Source organism: Neophocaena asiaeorientalis, unplaced genomic scaffold (assembly GCF_003031525.2).
Source record: "Neophocaena asiaeorientalis asiaeorientalis breed wild unplaced genomic scaffold, Neophocaena_asiaeorientalis_V1.1 scaffold296, whole genome shotgun sequence".
Lineage (NCBI taxonomy): Eukaryota > Metazoa > Chordata > Mammalia > Artiodactyla > Phocoenidae > Neophocaena > Neophocaena asiaeorientalis.
The window spans coordinates 3,162,847-3,175,298 of record NW_020175084.1 but is presented as its reverse complement, the minus strand read 5'-3'; positions in this window follow the sequence as shown (position 1 = coordinate 3,175,298).

Below are 12,452 nucleotides of genomic sequence, written 5' to 3'. Positions count from 1 at the left end.
TGATGGGCGCTTAGGTTCTTTCCCTCTCCGGGCTATTGTAAATAGAGCTGCAATGAACATTTTGGTACATGACTCTTTTTGAATTATGGTTTTCTCAGGGTATATGCCCAGTAGTGGGATTGCTGGGTCATATGGTAATTCTACTTGTAGTTTTTTTTGTTTTTTTGTTTTACATCTTTATTGCAGTATACTTCCATTGATGGACACTTAGGTTGCTTCCATCTCCGGGCTATTGTAAATAGAGCTGCAATGAACATTTTGGTACATGACTCTTTTTGAATTATGGTTCTCCCAGGGAATATGCCCAGTAGTGGAATTGCTGGGTGATATGGTAGTTCCATTTGTAGTTTTTTAAGGAACCTCCATACTGTTCTACATAGTGGCTGTACCAATTCTTAGAATTCGCCTGTGAAGCCATCTGGTCCTGGGCTTTTGTTTGTTGGAAGATTTTTAATCACATTTTCAATTTCAGTGCTTGTGATTGGTCTGTTCACATTTTCTATTTCTTTCTGATTCAGTCTCGGCAGGTTGTGCATTCCTAAGAATTTGTCCATTTCTTCCAGGTTGTCCATTTTATGGGCATAGAGCTGCTTGTAGTAATCTCTCATGATCTTTTGTATTTCTGCAGTGTCAGTTGTTACTTCTCCTTTTTCATTTCTAATTCTATTGGTTTGAGTCTTTCCCTTTTTTTCTTGATGAGTCTGGCTAATGGTTTATGAATTTTGTTTATCTTTTCAAAGAACCAGGTTTTAGTTTTATTGATCTTTGCTATTGTTTCTTTCATTTATTTTTCATTTATTTCTGCTCTGATTTTTATGATTTCTTTCCTTCTGCTAACTTTGGGGTTTTTTTGTTCTTCTTTCTCTAATTGCTTTAGGTGCAAGATTAGTTTGTTTATACGAGATGTTTCCTGTTTCTTATGGTAGGATTGTATTGCTATAAACTTACCTCTTAGAACTGCTTTTGCTGCATACCATAGGTTTTGGGTCGTCGTGTCTCCATTGTCATTTGTTTCTAGGTAGTTTTAGATTTCCTCTTTGATTTCTACAGGGATCACCTCTTTATTAAGTAGTTTATTGTTTAGCCTCCCTGTGTTTGTAATTTTTGCAGATCTTTTCCTGTAATTGATATCTAGTCTCATAGCGTTGTGGTGGGAAAAGATACTTGATACAATTTCAATTTTCTTAAGTTTACCAAGTCTTGATTTGTGACCCAAGATATGATCTATCCTGGAGAATGTTCCATGAGCACTTGAGAAAAATGTGTATTCTGTTGTTTTTGGATGGAATTTTCTGGCTTGCAGAGTTTCTGCGGAAAGATCAGCTGTTAACCTTATGGGGATTCCCTTGTGTGTTATTTGTTGTTTTTCCTTTGCTGCTTTTAAAATGTTTTCCTTGTATTTAATGTTTGACAGTTTGATTAATATGTGTCTTGGCATATTTCTCCTTGGATTTATTCTGTATGGGACTCTCTGTGCTTCCTGGACTTGATTAACTATTTCCTTACCCATATTAGGGAAGTTTTAAACTATAATCTCTTCAAATATTTTCTCAGTCCCTTTCTTTTTCTCTTCTTCTTCTGGAACGCCTATAATTTGAATGTTGGTGCCTTTAATGTTGTCCCAGAGGTCTCTGAGACTGTCCTCAGTTCTTTTCATTCTTTTTTCTTTATTCTGCTGTGCAGTAGTTATTTCCACTCTTTTATCTTACAGGTCATTTATCCATTCTTCTGCCTCAGTTATTCTGCATTGATCCCATCTATAGTATTTTTAATTTCATTCATTGTGTTGTTCATCGTTGCTTGTTTCATCTTTAGTTCTTCTAGGTCCTTGTTAAATGTTTCTTGCATTTTGTCTATTCTATTTCCAAGATTTTGGATCATGTTTACTATCATTATTCTGAATTCTTTTTCAGGTAGACTACCTATTTCCTGTTCATTTGTTAGGTGTGGTGGGTTTTTATGTTGCTTCTTCATCTGCTGTGTGTTTTTCTGTCTTTTCATTTTGCTTATCTTACTGTATAGGGTTTCCTTTTTGCAGGCTGCAGGTTTGTAGTTCTCGTTGTTTTTGGTGTCTGTCCCCAGTGGCTAAGTTCGTTCAGTGGATTGTGTAGGCTTCCTGGTGGAGGGGACTAGTGCCTGTGTTCTGGTGGATGAGGCTGGATCTTGTCTCTCTAGTGGGCAGGTCCCCGTCTGGTGCTGTGTTTCGGGGTGTCTGTGGACTTATTATGATTTTAGGCAGCCTCTCTGCTAATGGGTTTGGTTGTGTTCCTGTCTTGCTAATTGTTTGGCATAGTGTGTCCAGCACTGTAGCTTGCTGTTCGTTGAGTGAAGCTGGGTGCTGGTGTTGAGATGGAGATCTCTGTGAGAGTTTCGCCATTTGATATTATGAGGAGCTGGGAGGTCTCTTGTGGACCAGTGTCTTGAAGTTGGCTCTCCCACCTCAGAGGCACAGCAGTGACTCCTGGCTGCAGCACCAAGAGCCTTTCATCCACATGGCTCAGAATAAAAGGGAGAAAAAGTAGAAAGAAAGAAAGGAAGAAAGAAAGAAAGAAAGAAAGGAAAGAAAGAAAGAAGAGAGGGAGGAAGGGAGGAAGGAAGGAGGGAAGGAAAGAAAGAAAGAATGAAGATAAAGTAAAATAAAATAAAAAAGATAAATTAAAATAAAGTTATTAAAATAAAAAATAATTATTAAGAAATAAAATTTAAAAAAAAAAGGACAGATAGAACCCTAGGACAAATGGTGAAAGCAAAGCTATACAGATGAAATCTCACACAGATGCATACACATACACACTCCGAAAAAGAGGAAAAGGGGAAAAAATCATAAATCTTGCTCTCAAAGTCCACCTCCTCAATTTGGGATGATTCGTTGACCATTCATGTATTCCACAGATGCAGAGTACATCAAGTTGATTGTGGAGCTTTAATCCGGTGCTTCTGAGGCTGCTGGGAGAGATTTCCCTTTCTCTTCTTTGTTCGCGCAGCTCCCAGGGCTCATCTTTGGATTTGGCCCCGCCTGTGAGTGTAGGTCCCCAGAGAGCGTTTGTTCCTCACTCACACAGGACGGGCTTAAAGGAGCAGCTGCTTCGGGGACTCTGGCTCACTCAGGCTTGGGGGAGGGAGGGGCACAGAGTGTGGGGTGGGCCTGCGGCGGCAGAGGCCACTGTGACGTTGCACCAGCAAGAGGCACGCCATGCGTTGTCCTGGGGAAGTTGTCCCTGGATCCCGGGACCCTGGCAGTGGCGGGCTGCACAGGCTCCCTGGAAGGGGGTTTAGGGTAGTGACCTGTGCTCACGCACAAGCTTCTTGGTGGCGGCAGCAGCAGCCTTAGCATCTCATGCCCATCTCTGGGGTCCGCGCTTTTAGCCGCGGCTCATGCCCGTCTCTGGAGCTCCTTTAAGCAGCGCGCTTAATCCCCTCTCCTCACGCACCAGGAAACAAAGAGGGAATAGAAAGTCTCTTGCCTCTTCGGCAGGTCCAGACTTTTCCCCGGACTCCCTCCCGGCTAGCCGTGGTGCACTAACCCCCTGCAGGCTGTGTTCACGCCGTCAACCCCAGTCCTCTCCCTGCACTCTGACCGAAACCCGAGCCTCAGCTCCAAGCCCCGCCCGCCCCGGCGGGTAAGCAGACAAGCCTCTCGGGCTGGTGAGTGCTGGTCGGCACCGATCCTCTGTGCGGGAATCTCTCCGCTTTGCCCTCCGCATCCCGGTGGCTGCGCTCTCCTCCATGGCTCTGAAGCTTCCCCCCTCCGCCACCCGCAGTCTCCGCCCGCGAAGGGGCTTCTAGCGTGTGGAAACCTTTCCTCCTTCACAGCTCCCTCCCACTGGTGCAGGTCCCGTCCCTATCCTTTTGTCTCTGTTTATTCTTTCTTCTTTTGACCTACCCAGGTGTGTGGGAACTTTCTTGCCTTTTGGGAGGTCTGAGTTCTTCTGCCAGCATTCTGTGGGTGTTCTGTAGGAGTTGTTTCACGTGTAGATGTATTTTTGGTGTATCTGTGGGGAGGAAGGTGATCTTCGCGTCTTACTCTTCCGCCATCTTCCCCTCGTCCCTACAAAAGGATTTTTAAGCAGAGGAGAGAAATGATATTTACATTTTAGAAACATCATTCTGGCAGCAGTTAGGAGGAGCAGAGGAAGCAGGGCAGACTGAAGGAAGCCCATGTAATTCTGACTCTACTGTAATATCCAGTGGAAAAGAGATGAGGATCTTAAGGAGTAGAAAAGAAAGGACAGATTAAAGAGACATTAAATTGATGTCTCTAGTCTGTGTTCTACATCTCTGGATGAGTGAGTGGGTTGGTGATTCTAGTCCACAAGATAGGAAATGCAAAAGAAACCCAGGTTTTTGGGGAAAGATAATGTTTTATTTTGCACGTGTTCAGGTAAAAGTGACAAATGGCATAGCCACAGTGGAGACATTCACTCTAAAATTAAATATATGTGTCTGAAGCCAGTAGAGGGTTCTGAGCTAAAGATATGGATTTGGGAGTCGTCAGTGTATATGTGGATACTGAAGCTTTGGTGTCAATGAGGAAACAAGACTTTTGGGAAATCTTGACATTTATGAGGCTTGTGGTAGATGATCCCATGCAAGATTTTGAAAACAAATAACCCTTAGCATGTTATTTTGTACATCCACATTACCTTTGTGCACTTATTTCATAAGTGGTAAGTTCTCAATAGAGTTTTGAGAGAATGAGTTGGGGGAAGGAGGAGGGAGGGTGGAAGGAAGGAAGGTTGGATGAAGACTGGTGTCTTTAGAATACTTTGTGAAGCTATGGCACCAAAGAGAACATAAGATAACACACTAGATTCTTTTCCTGTAAGCCTTGGGATCAAATCTGATTTACTTTAGGAACATCTAAAAGTATTTCAAATTATCTCCATTGTATATTTTAAAGATTATTTTCTAGGGTTTTCATAAAGATCCATTTCAGGTTAGTCTTTCAACCTATGCTGGGGTAGACCTTCCTTGGGCTACTCCTGAATTGGTCCTGGTGCTCAGAGGCCTTTGGAAATCACATTGAATTTTCAGAATTATCTGCACATTTTAAGTCTATTTGGTATAAACTTGTAAGCCTATTATTGACCAGGGACTGAATCTGACCCTAAAGAAGCAAAACGACAGGGTGACAATAGTGCTATAATACTCACATTGGCCCTACCAGCCCTCCACAGTGATTCATCCAGGGCTCTGGGTATTAAGAATACATGGAAGAATCCAAATTCAAGACATCTGAGAGTGTTTATTTAAGAACCTTATACTTCCAGCCTAAGTGTATAACACTTGACACCATGTGGACAAGAGAAGCTATTTTCTTGGTACAACAGAAGTATGAATTTATGAGTTTTGCTTAAATAGCCCATTATTTCTGCCTCTCCCCAGCCCCTTTTAATTTGCATAGATGCCCTCAGGTCTTAGTCAATGCTATCTTACTTTTCTTGTATATCCCTCTAACAACTCTTTATGTTCATAAAGATGTGCAATCTTTTTCCAATTATTACTTTCTTATGGGTGGGAAATTCTTGTCATGTCCATAAATTGGGTATAATCTAGAATCCTTACAAATACTGTGTAGAAGTAGCTATTGCCTTTATTTGGCAGGGTTTTTTTGTTGTTGTTGTTAACATTTATAAATAAACTTGTAAAACTTTCCAGCTCTTCCTCTTAGCAACATTATGAGAAGGAAAGATTAGCCATGCATTGCTAATATAGGAAATCTTAATAAGAAGAAATAGGAAATATTATTAAAAAGGAGCTAATTAAAGTAATGCTCACGTCTTTGGATAAGACAATTGAAAGAAAACATGCAGGAGGTGGAAATGGTTCAGTGAAAACAAAAGCTCAAGACTAGTAATAGGAAAGTGACATTTACTTTTACTTCTGAATTTAATCCCATCAGACAGTCTCCTAGGCAAAACTGTCCAGTAAGCTGTCAGCAGCCAACTTCATACTTTCTCTCTCATTGGGTTAGGCTTGCCTTCTTTTTATGAGTATCGGATGGAATGCTCAGTTAACAGTAGAGCTAGTATCATAGGGAAAAAAATGTTGTCCAAAGACTAAAGAAGTCCCTTGAGCTCTAATAAAAAAGTAATGATGAATGTCCAGGTAGCGCACACATCTCAAATTGTGTGGAACAGGATTTATTGATAAAAGCTCATAGAGATAGGAATAGTAGCAGGAGTGGGTACCCCTGTTCCCCTTGCACTTTGGGGCAACCGATTGATCTGGCAGTGCCAGACATCAGATTCCAGGAGAGGGAACCTGGTTGTGAGTTTATCAACTGTCAGCTTGGCGAAAACCAGCTCCTGCCCTGGCAAACTCAGGGGTACAAGTAAGGACCACGTTGTAGAAATTTGGTGCCTGGCCCCATTTTTTAATCTCAACAACAGGTTGGGAGAACATCAACCTTTCCCTAGGCCTCATCAGGGGTTGGGACCCTAGCCTAGTGGTGGCAGCTCTATGCTTTGGTGGCCCATGGGCCTGATCCACTGACTCAGCCTTCTGTGGGGATGGCCTTTAGCACCTGGCTCAGATGTTTCTTGGTGCTCTAAAACTTCCTCTCTGAGCAGCCAGCCTGTCCCAATCAGTCTTGGACAAATTAACCTTTCCCTCTTATGTATCCTCCTGTAATCTCTATAAATACTCAAGCAGCTAGGCAGCAGGGGTCAAGAGGAAGAAATCCTTGGAACATCACAGTCCCTTCCATGTGGTATTGAGAGTCACAGCACAAGAGAGACTTGATTTTCAAAGAAATTTCATGTTGGTTTTAAAAATGATTCTTTAAATGAAGTGTTTGTATTTTTCACTTTGTAGCACTAGCTCCTCAAGAGCCCTAGTCCTTGGCAAATCCATTTGCTAAGCAATTTAAAGTTTATAAAACTAACAGTTAATGGGTGCTTATTATGTAACAGGCATATAATGGGGGTGCTGTCATTGTGTTTATGCTACAGATAAGAAAATGGAGCTAGGAATTAATTAACTAACTCAAGGTAACAGCCAATAAGTGGTCAAGTTGGGATTCAAGACCAAGTATGTATACCTGGATTCAAAGCTTGCTAAAATCATGGCTTGTGAAAATACAAAACCCCACGCCTAGATTTATGTGAGTTTTCATCTATTTCAATGGCTTTTTATTTCCTCCTGATTCATTTTTTTTTTTAAAGAAGATGTTGGGGGTAGGAGTTTATTAATTAATTAATTTATTTTTGCTGTGTTGAGTCTTTGTTTCTGTGCGAGGGCTTTCTCTAGTTGTGGCAAGCGGGGGCCACTCTTCATTGTGGTGTGCGGGCCTCACACTATCGCGGCCTCTCTTGCTGGGGAGCACAGGCTCCAGACGGGCAGGCTCAGTAGTTGTGGCTCATGGGCCTAGTTGCTCCGTGGCATGTGGGATCCTTCCAGACCAGGGCTCGAACCCGTGTCCCCTGCATTAGCAGGCAGATTCTCAACCACTGCACCACCAGGGAAGCCCCCTCCTGATCCTTATAACATGTTATCTCATATTGACCCACACATGAAATTTGCATCTCTTTGACTTTTACCCAAAGTCACCCACACAAAACTGATTAGTAAATAGAATTTACGGAGGATTTCATGGAGGAGTCAGGAAAGGGTTTATATTACTGTGGCACAGATGACTTTGTCAGCATAGGTATTACTATTAAAAAATATTCACCCTTGGCCTTGCTGCTGTGAAGAAATTCTGTCTATCCCAGCCTCGCTTGCCCTATTGCCCTCTTCTTTCTTCTCTTAGCTTCTCTCCTTTCTGCAACTCCCTTTCAGGAGTAAGCAAACAAGCAAGCAAGAAAAACAACTTACCAAAAAGCCAATTTCTTTCTTTTATTTTTCTTTTAAACAAAACAACTCTCCTTTTCCTCTGATACTTTGGTGTCAGCTAAATCCAAGGCCCTCCATATCTTATCTTCAAACCTAAGTGATTATGGATTATCTGCCTCCCTTCTCCCCTCCCCCTAAAAGCATTCACAGGCTAAGATGACTACAAACTTTCTAATGAACACTCAATTCACTTTAGAGCTTGAGCTCTGGCAGCCTACATCCAGCTCTTCCTCAGCGTGGCTACCTGCATTGCTCTGCCCGACCTCAAAGCCTTTCAGACTGAAAAGTTCAGGAAGGGGAAGAGGAAGATGGAGGGAAGTGGAGGGAAGGGGGAGGGAGGAAAGAAGGCTTCATATTTTGTGGGGCTTACTTTGCCTGTAGACTTCTGAAATGCAAGTTAAAATTTTTTCTTAAAGATGTCTGTCCGCATTCACTACCTTTAAACTGTCTATCTCCACAAGTTTTTCTTTTGCTTTAACTCAGATAATGGCCTGGAAAGATCAAAGAGCAAAGGTATGTGACAGGGGAGGAGACTTTGGGGTAGAGGAGCAGTGTTAAATGCTTTCCTTTAAACATCTTATATGGTACAACCTATAGAGTTAGAAAATAGTTTTCTGAAATCCTTTTTGGGAGTAGAGGAGAAAGACATGGTTGAAACATCTAACACTCGTTGCTAGGTTTTGTTTTTTTAAGTGATTTTTTAAGTCCTAGAAAATAAAAGCTCAGATTATTAATTTATAAAGAGGGCATTGTTTTGTATGGTTTTAGGGTTGTAGGGTCCTCTTCTTATTCATTACTAATATGGACCATGATCCAAGGCTGTTACTGTCTACAGATAAATTGGGTAGTAATTGTAAAATTAGCCATGTTCCTCCTATAGATTCAATTTATTTGTCAGTTTATAAATGGATTAATTTCAGTTTGATCGGGTCTTTTTTTTTTTAGGGTAAATTATTAGTGAACATGCTAAACATCTTTCTGAATGCTATATACCAAACTCTGTTACTCACCATAATTAGTTAATAAGTAATTTGTAGTTCATCAAATGTTTTAGGTAATTGTTAACATATAAAAACCATAGATTATTGATTTTCCAAGAAATATAGTAAATTATTTGAAGACTATGTTACACTTAATGTAACTTCTATAATAATAAATTGAGTGCTTACTATGCTGTCTATTGTAGATTCTTAAATGAATATAAAATGTAATAGATACAACCCTTGTCTGCAGGCCACTCCTGGCCTGAGGGAAGCACACAGTTCATCTCATCTATGTGTACACTGGTGCACAAAGATGCTCTAAGAGCACCAAGGACTGAGGGATTCATTTGGCTTGAATGGTTTTGAGGGAATGACGACTGTAACCTGGGAAGATGAGTAGGGTTTGGTTGGCAGAGAGAAAAAACAGGCATAGTAGGTAGAATGGAGGTGAGAAATGTTTAGGAGAGTATGTTTAGAAATGAGCTAGTAGCCTAGTGTGGCTGGAGTGTAGTTATACTGGGACTGGTGGTGGGAGTTAAGGCAGGAAAGGTAGACTAAGTCCTATTTGCAAGGTAAGAGGCTTTTAAAGACAGTGCTAAATAGTTGGCATTTTATTGTGAAAACCAGTGTTTCACTGAATACAGTTGTTTGGTAGACTTTAAAACTTTTCCCCAAAATACTATAAACAAACAAAGTTTGGAAAATCCTGCATACATCCTTCTCTCAGGAGTTCACAGTACATAGTGGCACATTAAAGTTTCAGGAAAATCCTGCAGTAAAGACTTATTTTATCTTGTTTAATATAATTTTTCCAAAACGTACTTAACCATGAAAACTTTGCTTCTGGAATCTTTATTAATACGTTGAAGGATACCTGTGTTTCATGGAACACACTTTGGGAAAACCTTCAGCCTTTGCTGTAAGCAATGGATTAGAATAAAAAGTGTTTAAGTTGGACCATGGCATGATCAAATCTAACCTATATATTTTAGGAAGGAATAAAATACAACCTTCCTTTGATTCAGATTATTCATGTATTTCAAGATATTATAGCACATCGAGGCAGCTATGCTATAGTTATGGAGAAGAAATTATAGGGAACTATATTATGACAATAAAAATGAGAAAGTAGAGTGGGATGACAAATTAAATAGATACAGTTGACTCTTGAGCAACATAGGTTTGAACTGTGTGAGTCCACTTATATATGGGTTTTTTTCAATAGTAAATGCTACAATACTACATGATCCACACAGTTGGTTGAATTAGTGGATGTGGAACTGCAGATATGAAGGAACTGAGGACAGGGAGAACCTACTGTAAGTTTTACCCAGATTTTCAACGGCATGGAGGATTGGTTCCCCTAACACCCATGGTGTTTAAGGATCAACTGTACAAGTAATTTCACTGAGATAAGTTGATGGGATGAATATGGGTGTTAGTGGGAGAAAATGGAAGACAACAGAGATTATTTTCTAGTATTATTTCTGGTGTTATTTCTATTTCTGATGTTATTTCTAGACTTTGATGAGTAACTGGATTGTAGTGTAATCATTCAGAGTGAGAAATGCAGGAGAGTTACTGAATTTTAGGGGAAGGGTTTTCAATCAAGATAGGTACCATTTGAGTTTAAGGTGCTGTGAAAAATTGAGATAGATTAGTGATTTTCAAAACATGGTCTGTTGATGCCTGGAGTCTCTAAGACCCTTTCATAGGGCCCATGAGGTAAAAATCATTAGCATTTCATAATAATACTAAGATATTATTGTCTTTTAAAATGTGTTGACATTTGCACTGCTAGTGAAAAGCAATTGTGGTTTAAATTGCTGGTGCTATAGCATGAATAATGGGTGCTTACTAAAGCAGTGGTGCCAAATTGTAGGACTGTTTTCATTATAGTCTTTATTGCCATGTGCTTGCAGCTTAAAAAATGACCAGTTTCATTTAAGAATGTTACCCTTTGGTGCACATCTTCTAATATTCCACTTAGCAAAATGAGGAAATACGCATATTGAATTACAAAGTTTGTCTGGGGAAGAATCACTTGTGTTTGAATTGCCATTTATTTTTAAAAAGAAATATTTTTACTTAAAAATAAAACTGACAGAAAAATATTAACTATTCAAAATTGACTGTTTGGCAGTTATATTCTTGAAAATGAATGAAGTGAGCTGTCATTTCAAGAAAAATAACGTAGTATTTGTTGCTAATGATAAAATTTGAGCTTTCAAACAAAAATAAGAGTTTGGGAAAACTGGTATTCATCACCATGGCGGCTTTTCTAATGAGATTGGTAGTAATATTAAAACCGTAGTTTAAAACAATATTGTGTGATAAAATGTGCCAACATTTGGAAGATCTGTATAACTAAGTGAACCAATATTTTAAAAAGACCAATCTATAGTGTTACAAAATTATACAAGAAAGACTGATAGATTTTCAGTTTCAGATTTTCTTTTCATTAGCTCTGTCAAGTCTACTGATGAGCCTTTCAATGGAATTCTTTATTTCTAATATTGTGTTTTTTAATAAATTCAAATATTTCCATTTGATTCTTATAGTTTTCATCTCTCTGCTGAAGTTCATATATTCATGCATGTTGGTTACTTTTTCACTAGATATTTTAACATGTTTACCACAGTTATTTTAAAGTCTAATAGTTCCACTATCTGGGTCATCAGATTCTGTTTCTGTTAATTATTTTAAATTAATATTTTTGAAAATGAATGATTTTTCTTTTATCGTTTGAAAACAATTCTTTGTTTTCTCTTTTTGTGTGTCTGATGATTTTTGTTTTTGCATTAAATGCTGGACATTATGTATAGAACAGTAGAGACTGAGATAAACAGTATTTTTGCCAGAAAATAAGCATGTCATTTTTTTCCCCAGGACCCTGGGGACTTGACTCAATTTAGTAAGGAGTTGATCTGGATTTGGCGTTTGCCGTTGCTGTTATTATCGTCAGTGCACCACAGTCATCAAATTTCTCTGGTATTGGGCTGCTTTTGCTTTCAGCTTAGTGTGGGGTCTGGGGTGCCAGCAGATTTTTCTGTGTTTGTGCTCTACCTTCAGCTTTCAGATGTCTCTGCATGCACCACAGAAGGGATCTCTCCACGCTCTTGCTGGTTACTCAATGCTAGGCTTATAGTGGTGGTGATGAGTTATTTGTTGTTCTAGTCCAGCCTCTCCATCTTATGAAGGGATTGTATACCTAGATCTCAGAGATTGGGCATTCTTAGCATTCCTGCTTCTCCTCCCCGAAACAGCTAAATTTGGTCTTGTATCTGTGGCTTGTCTTGCGTAGGAGTTTCTCTCCTAACCCCAGCAATATCAAATCTACAGTACCTGATTCCTGGAACCAGAGTGGTTTCTTTCCCTTCTCCAGGGGAGAGAGCTTTTTCTTTTACCCATCCCCTAGATGCAATGGATCATTACCTGTGCTCTGGGAGCTACAGTGATTGCTGCCCCATCTCCAGAAGCTTAAGGCTTTCACTTCTTATGAGAGAAGAGTCTGCTGAAACAAGCAAGAATTCATGTTTTTCCCCCCAGAAGCAGCTGACACCCCCAGCAGTCTGGCACCATTGAGGTTTGTTCTTTTTGGTTTCCTGCCTTGCCTCATTATTTCATGTGAGC